Here is a 9339-nt window from a genome sequence, read left to right on the forward strand (position 1 = left end):
AGGCAATAATATAATTTCATTTCATTATTACATATGGTTTAGAAATGTCATTTGACCAAAATGCTAAGAACATTTTCAGATATGTCTGAAAATACATATAAGGACTTTTTTACAGTTACTATAGAAAAATAGCATAGTTCTAAGATATAAGAATGCATGCTATTTAATAATTATATAATATTTGGACTGAACACTAAAGGCTATATATGGAGGCAGAGTATCTTTGATAGCTTGTATGAAAAACCTGCGTATAAACTTGCCTTTACATGCCCTACAGAAAGTGTTACAAAATGTTTATGACATCAAATACAGACAAACTGTCATCAACACAGAATGGTTAAGAGCCAAACACAAAATGTCTTTCCTGGCCCAACAAAGACAATTGTGAACCAAGAAGAGATGAATGCCAAAATCTGTAATAAATCACATAGCAACTGACAAACAATTCTGAAAGGACACTAAAAATGCCTAGATGCCTTATTTCCCAGGTTGAGTGATTAATTTGTAAAGTACAAGGAAGAGAATAGGAGCTAAGAAATATAATCCAAAAGGACGCCCCACATAAATATCGCTGGGGGATGAGGAAATTATGGAGCTACCTTCCTAAAACAGAAAAATTAGTAAGCACGCAACCTCCAAATTAATGGCTTTGGCAGAAAACCCATGGAGTCAGAACACTGAAAAATGGCACAGTTCTCAAAGTAAATAATGCTGGTTTGCAGACACAAAGAATCATAAGACTAATCTTGAATTTGCATGGAAATTCAAAAATGCAGTATTTAAAGTTGTGGCTCCATTGTACATTCTTGTCTCCTTTGTCAAAGATTAATTGACTGGAGGCATGTGGGTTTATTTCTGGGCTATCTATTCTGTTTCATTGATAAATATAAAACCTTTCTCCTTCGAGCCGGAATCGAACCAGCGACCTAAGGATGGCCACAGACAGGCATCTACAGTCCTCCGCTCTACCAGCTGAGCTACCGAAGGGAACATAGTTATGACTGAAAATATAATGAATATACAATGGAGAAAAGACAGTCTCAGCAAGCTGTGTTCGGAAAACTTGACAGCCGTATTTAAATCAATGAAATTACACCATTCCCTCACACCATACCCAAAAATACATTCAAAATGACTTAAAAACTTATAAGACATTGCACCATAAAACTCCTAGAAGAGAACATAGGCAAAACATTCTCTGAATAGTAACAATGTTTTCTTAGGTCAGTCTCCCAAGGCAATAAAAATAAAAGTGGAAATAAACAATGGGATATAATCAGACTCTTAAGCTTTTGCACAGCAAAGGAAAACATAAATGAAACAAAAGACAGCATACAGACTGGGAGAAAATGTTTGCAAACAATGTGACTGACAAGGGATTAATTTCTAAAATATACAAGCAGTTTATATAACTCAACAATAAAATAAATAAATAACCCAATTTTAAAAATGGGTCAAAGACCTAAATAGACATTTCTCCAAAGAAGACATACATATTATCAAGAAACACATGAAAAGATACTCAACATAGCTAATTATTAGAGAAATGCAAATCAAAACTACAGCGAGGTATCACATCACACTGGTCAGAATGACCATCATCAAAACGTCTACAAATAATAAACGCTGAAGAAGGAGTGGAGAAAAGGGAACCCTCCTATACTGTTGGTGGGGATAGAAAATGGTGCAGCCATCATGAAAAACAGTATGGAAATTTCTTTAAAAGCTAAAAATAGAGTTACCATGTGACCTAGCAACCCCAACCTTGGGCATATATCTGAAAAAAGTCTCTAATTCAAAAAGATTCATGCACTTCTATGTTCATAGCAGCACTAATTTACAATAGCCAAAGTGTGGAAGCAACTAAATGTCCATCAACAGATGAATGGATAAAGAAGATGTGACTCTTATATGCAAAGGAATATAACTTCTTCATTAAAAAAAGAGAAATAATGCCACTTGTCACAACACAAATTGACCTAGAGATGATCATATTAAGTAAAGCAAATCATACAGAGAAAGACAAATTATCATGTGATATCACTTATAAGTGGACTCTAAGGAAACAGATACAAATGAACTTTACAAAATGGAAACAGACTCATAGACATAGAAAGCAATATTATGGTTACCAAAGAGGGTAGATGGGGTAAGGATAAATTAGTTTGTGATTAGCAGATATAAACTGTTATTGTTCAGTCACTAAGTCAAGTCTGACTCTTTGCAACCCCGTGGACTGCCACACTCCAGGCTTCCCTGTCGGTCACCATCTCCCGGAGTTTGATCAAATTCATTGAGTCAGTGTCACTATCTAACCATCTCATCTACTACTGCTTCCCTTGTGGTCCAGCTGGTAAAGAATCTGCAGCAATGCAGGAGACCTGAGTTTGATTCCTGGGTTGGGAAGATCCCCTGGAGAAGGGAACAGCTACCCACTCCAGCCGTCTTGCCCAGAGAATCCCATGAACAGAGGAGGCTGGTGGGCTTCAGTTCCTAGGGTCGCAAAAGAGTCAAACACGACTGAAGCGACGGAGCAGCGGCATGTATAACTGAATCACTTTGCTACATACCAGAAGCTAACACAATGTTATAAATCAAGTATTCTTCAGTAAAATGAATAAGGTTATGACTAGGGAATGTGGACACCTGCAGGCTGTTAAGGAAGAATGTCCCAGTGTGCATGGGCTAGTAACAGGGAAGTAAGTTACTTTCTACTTCAAAGAGTTTATAGCAAGGAAATTATAACCCAGCATTATCATATACTCTGTGAAGTTACAAAACTTAAATTCTTCACACATGGCAATTGTTGGTATAATTTCCCACAAGATATTACTCATTATTCCTCACTATTAAATTTTATTACTAAGATTTAAAAGAATACATCTATTATGATTATTCATGCCATTCTTATTTTATTTGACCAGTATTAAAAAAAAACAAAAAAACCTAGTTTATACCTAAGAGACACAGAGTTTGGAAAATTCAGCATTTTAAAAAACTGCATTTGAATGGACTGCAGTTTCTTACAATTACTCTAAAGGAGATTGGGAATCCTTCACCTAGTTAAAAATGAAATTTTAAACTAAACTCTACAAAATACCTGTTGGAAATGATAGTAAGGCAATATGAAATAAGCACATTTCCACTTCTAGTTTTTTAGTGGTTTGATTTGATGGTAGGACGTTTGCTGGAGTTAATAGTTATAGGGGTAATTGAGATATAAATGATTTAGAAATTATGCAGATAGCTTTAATGTGAAGTAAATATTGTCATGTCAGCTAATTAGTAATATGGCACAGTGTTTCAGACTAACACAGGATAATTTTAAGTATCTGTCACTGACAAATATTAACCATTTGAAGTTTAGGTGATAGACAAATCTGTATAATCTATACTGCAAGCAATGAGCAGAGAAGAAGAAAAGCAGAAACTATTATGTGCTAAAAGTAGGGAAAGCAAAGAAGAGAAACAAACAAATGTTACATGAAATTTGAAAATTATCCAGTTAATACAATGACTGTAAAAACCTTGACTGATTATTTGGATGAAGATACAAATTTGGCACCTCTAGATTCCTGTTTATTTGACAACACTAATTAGCTTGTTCCTCTTCACTTCACTTTCTATTGTGTAGCTGTGCCTAAAACTACTGTTTGATACAACACCCAGATGAAAATGGGGTGATTCCTTCAATTATCCAGATGTCTTGCTTCTATTAGTAAGGTTTGATTTTTTTCTTTTTTCATTAAGATATTCTGGCAGTATATATCATTTCAACAGAAATCACACACAAGAGGTAAATTTTTGTTTAATCTTCAAAGACACATACCAGGGCAAAAGAAAATGAAAGATAATATTTTAAAATAATTAAAAAATTTAAAAAGTAGTGTTGGAAAATATAACTTCATCTGACAATAATTAAAAGGGAACTTCATCAACCACATTTCACTCAGTGTTTCAGGCTCCCTATCATTTATTCTCTGAAAATCACTCCCGGAGAAGACTACAGACACACTAATAATGTTAGGTACAGTTAATCTCATGGACAGGGGAGCCTGGTGGGCTACAGTCCATGGGGTTGCAAAAAGTCAGACATGACTGAAGCAACTTAACACGCACCCATGCTGAGTCATTACTATATATACTGTCGGCACTAGGGTAAGCGACACATTATGTATGTGATGCTATTAGATCCTCATATGAAGATTAAAAAGCATTAACCCATCAGTGCCCAAGGACCCCTCTGTAGGCTTGAATTTTCAATTGAGTCATCAGAGAAATGCAAAAATTTCAATGAATAAATTCATAACCATTCAAAATGACTTGTCATTTGGCTATAATTATGCTCAAATCTTCTTTCCACAACCATAGCCTTTTTCTATCCCTTAATAAATATTATTCCAATAATTTCATTTTTCCCATGCTCACTGTCTTATAACATTAAGGTGAAGGAGTTATTGCAGTCTGGGCCCAGCACCAAGCTTTGCAGTTAGACCTTTGCCTATAGGTTTGAATCGTGAATCTGGTTTATAAATTTAAAATTAATTTGTAATGGGTTTTGCTCTTCTGTCTTTTGATTCCTTCTTTGAATCCAGATATTTTCAAGTTTGAAACCATCCCTCCAGAATTTAAACTCCAAGGACAGTCTTCCTTCTTACTTCTATATTTTCAAACTAAAATTAATATTTATCCATAGAACTTTTCCTTTCTTTTCTAACTAGTATACATTGTGAATCTCTTATATTGCATAGTATCAGACCATCAAGTCGTTTGTATGGTGGGTCAACATTTTAGGCAATGGAATAACTTCTCTTATCATGTTGTGTGTAGCCTCTGAGTCCTGTCCGACTCTGTGAATCCATGGTTCCTCTGTCCACGTGGATTCTCCAGGCAATAATACTGGAGTGGGTTGCCATGCCCTCCTCCAGGGGGTCTTCCTAACCCAGGGATCAAACCCAGGTCTCCCACATTGCAGGCAGATTCTTTGTCTTCTGAGCCACCAGGGAAACCCAATTATATTCTCAGTAAACAAGCCTCTCTTATTGGTAAGGAAAACTCTGTTAACCATGAGGCTCTGTGCTTTAAGGAGGAAGTTGCAGTTCAAGGATGGGCAGTGTCTCAAGCAGCAGCAGGTGAGAAATAATCTATACAGTTGCACCTCTATTACAGTCCCTGGGTCTCTTATTACTAGCACTAGACCGCAGATTGGAATGCAAGAATGTTGGTGGTGTTTTGGTTTAATCACTAAGTCACGTCCAACTCTTGCGACCCCAGGGACTATAGCCTGTTAGGCTTCTCTGTCCATGGGATTCTCCAGGCAAGAATACCAGAGTGGGTTGTCATTTCCTTCTCCAGGGAATCTTCCCAACCCAGGAATCGAATCCAGGGCTTCTGCATTGCAGGCAGCTTCTTTACCGACTGAGCTCTAGAGAGGGTAGCGCAGCAGGCTCCTCTCTCCATGGGATTCTCCAGGCAAGAATGCCGGAGTGGGTTTCCATTTCCTTCTCCACTTCTAATCTATACACACACATAAACATGCATACATACACATGCCACTTCAGTTTTTCCTTCTGGGAAATGCTGCTGCTAAGTCGCTTCAGTCGTGTCCAACTCTGTGAGACCCCATAGACGGCAGCCCACCAGGCTCCTCTGTCCCTGGGATTCTCCAGGCAAGAACACTGGAGTGGGTTGCCATTTCCTTCTCCAATGCATGAAATTGAAAAGTGAAAGGGAAGTCACTCAGTTGTATATGACCCTTAGCGACCCCATAGACTGCAGCCTACCAGGCTCCTCCATCCATGGGATTTTCCAGGCAAGAGTACTGGAGTGGGGTGCCATTGCCTTCTCCGAAATACTTTTCCCTTTAAACTCCATTGTTCATGTAACCCACCTTTATATATGGTAACCCTCCATGGGACTGGCTCTAGGTTCCAAACTCCTTCCACCCAGCCCCCAAAGTGTTGCTTTTTATTGCATATGCACTGGATTGTTTTGACTTCTGTTAGATTGATAATCACCTCATCTCCTCCCAGTGTCTCAATGACTTCAAAGAGCTATACAGGCCATTGAGGTGAGCAGAGGGTGGGGGAGAGAGGGGGAATGGCCAGGATCTGGATATTTTAAAAATAATGATATTAGGTCCATTAAGAGAAGTGCACTCTTAGACAAGCATCATTCCTATCTGATAAATAACCTCTTCAAAGACTGGGTGTGGAGGCTTAGAAAGGGCTCTGGATTGCTAATTAATGTCAGAGTATAAAAAGCAGATTTAAACAGGATTAAGATCACATTTCCATGATTGAAACATTACTATTTTATGTCAAGTGCATTTATCTCTGGCGAGAGTGTAATCTAAAGGATGTTCAAACATACGATATTGTAAATGAGGTCATAAATTGTGAGTGTGGTTTTACTATAATACAATCTAGAAATTCAAATGGATTGTTTCTTTGGCAGCTTGTTTCAAGACTGTAAGACAATATAATTTATAAATCTCTCTTTTTCATGCATGTGTGCACAAATATATGTGTGCCTGTGAAATTTTATTAGTAACTTCACTAAGATGAACCATTAAACTACTGGTATTAAAAATTACATAAGTATTGAATTAAATCTTGCCAAACTAAACCATTTTTTGTATATTTTAAGCTTTAAGATGGATCAAGACTTTCTAATAATTCTGTATTGTATTTCCTTAAATGATTTTTTCACTTTAAAATAAATCTAAACAAGAGTGAATGTCTTTTGGATTTTGCTTGCTTCATATTAAAAAGAAAATGTTAACCTTATAATGCTGTGAAATGATTTTGTTGGGAAGATAGACTTTTCTTTCATTACTATAATGTATCCTACAAAACAATCAGCATCAGTCAAACTTGAGACCATTTGTCTTCCCTCACAGCTATTCTGATTCATTTCTTTTAAGGCTACTATCACTCTTTAATTTTGTACCTATTTGTTAGGAGATTTGAAAATCTGATTATACTGCAAATGTATCAGGGAACCAAAAGTATATTGGGTATTCCAACCAAGAGATTTTAATGTAGGGAAATGATTAAACAGATGTTGGAGAACTGAAAAGTCTAAAAATGAATATTATGGTAATTATTGCAAGAAACTGCTGTCATCTCTAGGGTTGGAGAAACAAATAAAGTAATTTGAGGTTATCAGAGAACGCAGATGTTTGGAGCAGTGGCTCTAATGAGTGGAGATTTCAATCTCTCAAGAGGTCATCGCCCAGCTTCTGTGGGTAGTCTGAGGGTAATGTGAAATGTGAAAGTGTGGCCATTCTGGGAATCTGGAAAAAAGCTAGGCTCTGCATCATCTGCTATCGCCAGTGAGGACCATTGCTAGCGCAATGCCAGTAACAGCATCAAGATACACAGAAAGAATTCAGTCCCTTCTTCTTGTCTCCCAATATCCTTTAATGCCCCCTATTGGCATAACCTAACATAGAACCAATTACTAAAGCAAAAACGCAGTTTGCAAAGTTCCATTATCTCTAATCAAAGATACAGAAGAGTGGGTTTGTCACCAAAGAAAAACAGCTTAGCAGCTAGCATATGGGGTTGACAGAATAATGGCGCCTCCAAAATTATCCACATCCTAATCCCTGATACCTGTATATATATTATTTTACATGGCAAAAGGGACCTTGCAGATATATGTATTGTTCAGGGGATGAGATGAGGGGATTATCTTGAGTTATCTGGCTGGGTTCAAGAGGAGTACAGGAGCATCAGAGTCAGAGGAGGAGATAGGAAGACAGAAGTAGAAGACTGAGAGAGCTATTTAAAGATGCTGAACAGTAGTAAATAAGGTGTTGGATTTTAAGTATACACTGCTGAGTAGTGAATGAAGTTTTCATTCTTTTCAAAACATATTTACTCTACCAAACACTTCTTTTATATTTTTAATAAGAGTTTTAACTCATGACAATTGAGAAAATGATACTTTCTTTTCCCCTCTTCAAAGACAGGCAGGATAGAGCTTAGAGAAAATTGTACAGACACTGTCAATTAGGTGCTCAATAAATATTGTCAGCTAACAAATATCTCTTTTTACATGGTCATTACTTCCTCTAAGAAGTTTGAGTTTAATGGATTTTTTTTTTTTTTTTCAGGAGAAAACTACTCACTGAACTCAACAAAGTTGTTCCCTGCTGTTGGGAGATCAGAAACATGGCCATAATCCTTCAGTTCTGTCATTTGTGTGGGCTGATCCTTGAGCAAACTCAGCTTTTAAAGAGAGAAAAAACAGTCATGTGATGGCCTTTAACTTTGAAAAAAAAAAAATGTGTCTGTGCTGGGGGTGGGAGAAATGCATGAGAACTAAAAAAAAAAAAATTGTTTTTGTTCAGTCCCTAAGTTTTGTTTTACTCCTTATGACCCCGTGAGCTGCAACACGCCAGCCTCCTCTGTCCTCCAATATCTCCTGGAGTTTGCTCAGATTCATGTCCATTTAGTCAGTGATAGTATCTAATCATTTCATCCTCTGCCATTCCCTTCTCCTTTTGCCTTCAAATCTTTCCCAGCATCAAGGTATTTTCCAATGAGTCAACTCTTCTCATCAGGTGGCCAAGATATTGGAGATTCAACTTCAGCATCAGTGCTTCCAATTGAATACTCAGGGTTGGTTTCCTTTAGGATTAACTGGTTTGATCTCCTGTAGTTCAAGAAACTCTCAAGAATCTTTTCCAGCACCACAGTTCAAAAGCATTAATTCTTCGGTGCTCAGCCTTCTTTATGGTCCAACTCTCACCTCCGTACATGACTACTGGAAAAACCATAGCTTTTTCTATGCAAAGCAAAGATTATATGGGCCTTTGTCAGCAAAGTGATGCCTCTGGTTTTTAATACACTGTCTATGTTTGTCACAATTTTTCTTCCAAGAAGCAAGCATCTTTTAATTTCAGGCTGTGGTCACCATCCACAGTGATTTGGGAGGTCAAAAAAATAAAACCTGTCACTACTTCCACTTTTTCCCCTTCTATTTGCCATAAAATGATGGGACCGGATGAATGATCTAAATTTTTTTCATGTTGAGTTTCAAGGCAGCTTTTTTCAGCCTCTTCTTTTACCCTCATCAATTAATATGAATTGAGGAATTCACTGGTTGGTCAGCAGTCTATGTCTTTTAAACGAGATGCTATTTTGAGTTTTTGGCTCTATGTTGCTTTCAGCCAAGATGATAAAAATGAAATAGGACACTCTGGATATCTTCACTCAAAGAAAACAAAAAGAATAAATTTTGCTACGTTTTTCTTTCCTCTCTTTTTGTCCTGTTCCCCTGCCACCTGGAGTCCCAAGTAAAGTTGTTGATGAATACTAGGGTCAGTTT

At 37.2% G+C, this 9339-nt stretch overlaps 1 non-coding gene across 1 annotated transcript; it reads right to left on the minus strand.

Annotated features, from left to right (window-relative positions):
• Positions 1–898: 898 nt before the first annotated feature.
• TRNAY-GUA (transfer RNA tyrosine (anticodon GUA)) lies at positions 899–987 on the minus strand. Its single transcript is given in 2 exon segments — positions 899–934; positions 951–987. It is a non-coding gene; the product is annotated as a tRNA-Tyr (tRNA).
• Positions 988–9339: the final 8352 nt, after the last annotated feature.

The sequence above is a fragment of the Muntiacus reevesi genome, chromosome 14 (assembly GCF_963930625.1).
Source record: "Muntiacus reevesi chromosome 14, mMunRee1.1, whole genome shotgun sequence".
In the NCBI taxonomy this organism is placed as follows: domain Eukaryota; kingdom Metazoa; phylum Chordata; class Mammalia; order Artiodactyla; family Cervidae; genus Muntiacus; species Muntiacus reevesi.